This window comes from Ceratotherium simum, unplaced genomic scaffold (assembly GCF_057802395.1).
Source record: "Ceratotherium simum simum isolate JZ-2026a unplaced genomic scaffold, ASM5780239v1 HiC_scaffold_43, whole genome shotgun sequence".
Classification (NCBI taxonomy): domain Eukaryota; kingdom Metazoa; phylum Chordata; class Mammalia; order Perissodactyla; family Rhinocerotidae; genus Ceratotherium; species Ceratotherium simum.
The window spans coordinates 694980-697863 of NW_028261259.1; positions in this window are offsets into that span (position 1 = coordinate 694980).

Below are 2884 nucleotides of genomic sequence, written 5' to 3' on the forward strand. Positions count from 1 at the left end.
AAGTCTTCTCCAAATTGTTGCTGGGAAAGAGGAAGACTGTAAGAGTTCCTTGGCCTCATGTGGACTGTGGCAGCCAGTACACAGGGGTCCGCTGGCTAGAAGAAGAGTCCCCCAAGTCTTATCAGCGTGGGGGGGGTGGGTTTCAGGACTGAGTTCCAGGCCAAGACTTTGGAAGTAGGCATCACCACCAGACACGACATGGCCTGAAGTCAGTCCGGAGCTGCTAGTGGAAGAGCCCAGGAAGGAAGCAAGTGGAGTGTTGGGAGTAGGGCGAAGGCTGGGCCCAGGGTCACAGATGCCAAACCAGAGACGCCCATGCTGGAGGAATGCTGGGAGAACACCAGCATCATTAAGTTTGCAATGATTCTTTTAAATAATTTTTGAAAATACTTTAACCTTTAAGAATCAAAATGGTTACATTTGGAACACTATGTATCAGTCAGTTTTTTGACGTTAGAAACTGGTAGGCCATGGTCTTCAAGACAAAAAGCAAGCATTGCTGTCCTTTGAAACAGCTGGTGAATCTCGCGCTGCTGTGTGTGCATGAAAGAACCTGCTTTTATACTTGTATTTTTTGTGTTGAATATCTATTTTTAATTTGCATAATTATGTTTTGATTCTTCATGCTTTCTCATTTTATAGAATTAATTTGCATTGACCATAAGCTATAAATAAAAGAAATAAATGTGTGAAATAAGTGGCTAAAAGACGAGCGGATTTCCTTTGACGAATGGGGGCGGGGTGGGAAGAAAACTGTAGATGGGGTGGATGTGGGGGTTTCCCAGGCCTTGGGAATGTAATGCTCATGAGAGGCAAGTTCCTGCCCTCCGTGGAGAGGAGGGGAGTGCTGCCACTCCCCTAAGCCAACCCTAAAAGATCATTAGGTAACTTTGGGGGATACCTGCAAGAAGAGCTTGGCATCTTATTTGATAAGACTGTTGATCTGCCCAAAGGAAAACTGGGGGTTTAGCCCTTGGAGAGAATCTGCCCAGCCCCCCAACAAGGCACACACAACAAGGTGTGAGTTTCCTGTGGGTCAAAGAACATCTGGAAAGCTGGCCATATTGAGCCATTTTGCTGCATCCTTTCTAAGCACACTGTCTGCTCGGTGACAGGTCCAGCATCACAGGAGCATTGGGGTGTCCTGGAATGAAAAGGCAGAGCAGAGGTTAGGGGTTCAGCCAAACCTGCAGGAACTGAGGAATGGGGAGGACCCAGAGGAGGCTGTGGTTGCACGATGTTTCCCTCATCTCTCTCTCTTGCCTCTGGTGCTGAGGGAACAGCAAGAGCCTGTCAGAGGGAGGAAGGGGAGGTTTCTGGAGGCAGAACAATCCCTCCCCATTGCAGGCCCGCAACCTGTCAGGGGTCAGAACTGGATGTGAGTTCAGTGTTTGCAAACTGGACAGATCATTTAACAATTAAATTTATATGAACACTGTGGGCCCTGCCCAAGATGCTACTGAGGGACAAGAAAGAAGGATGCCACAGAGGCAAGCAAAGGTAGTGATGTGAAAACGCTAAAAGACATAAAAACATGTCATGTCACTACTTCGTAGGAAGACTGTTAAATCAGGTTTCAACTGTACATTTTAAGATTTTCTTGTGATTGTTTCCCATCGACATGAGGCAGAAAGAAAAGAAGCATTGACTTACTTTTTTAATTACAAAAGCAATACATGATCCCTGTAAAAATTTATGTACACCACAAAAATTTACAGTGCCACAGTACCCCATACTTTATTTATCTGGTTTCCTAGTAGCATGTAGGTGGTTTCCAACCTCACACTGCTGCAGTGAGCAGCCTCAGTAACATTAGGTACTGGTGTGAATATTTCTGTAGAACAGATTCCGGGATGTGGAACTGTTGGGTCAGGAATGTTCACATTTATAAATTGGTTGACATTACCAAAATTGACCTCAATATGGCTGCACCAATTTAGAAGCCTGCCAAAAATGTGTGGGAGTGCCTAATTCATGGGAATGTTTGTCTTCTCATGTGAGATTCCTGTGTGGCCAATGATGACTTGACTTGCACCTGCAGTGGAGGTTGAGGTCCTCTCTCAGCCTTTGTGAGTTAGTGTCCCCAGGCTGCCTCAAGCAGGAGAAGCCTCACAAGCAGACTCGTCACAGGTGTGTTTGTTCACTGGACTGGGATCCACCCATAAGTACTGGGTTCACCGGTTCCCAGTCTTGAGGGATAACGGCATGGAAAATGTGAACAGTAGGGAGGACTAAATATATCATGCCCTGTTTTTAGAAACTTGCAAAAGGGTCATGGGACATGGGCTGGAAGGAGATGGGTGTCTACTCTGAATGTTCTGGCCTCCTGAATGGCCTCCAGCACAGTCTTTGTGGCTCACAAAACATGTAGCTGGATGTCTAAGATCCCTTCCAATTTAAGGCCAGGCTTCCCATCATTTAAAATGTGCTGATGGAGCTACTGGTCATTTAAAAATGATTTAACGTTGCCTTTTGTATCAGCTATATGTTTGCTTTTCTCTTATTCTTTTCCTTTCTTTCTTCTTCTTTTTTTTTTTTTTGTGAGGAAGATCAGCCCTGAGCTAACATCCATGCCAATCCTCCTCTTTTTGCTGAGGAAGACCGGTTCTGAGCTAACATCTATTGCCAATCCTCCTCCTTCCCCCCACCGCAAAGCCCCAGTAGATAGTTGTATGTCGTAGTTGTACATCCTGCTAGTTGTTGTATGTGGGACGCCACCTCAGCATGGCCGGACAAGCGGTGCATCGGTGTGCGCCCGGGATCCGAACCCAGGCCGCCAGTAGCGGAGCACGCGCACTTAACTGCTAAGCCCCGGGGCCAGCCCCTGCTTTTCTTATTTAATGCACAAAAATGATCTCAAAGGAATAGATAATGGTCGCATACA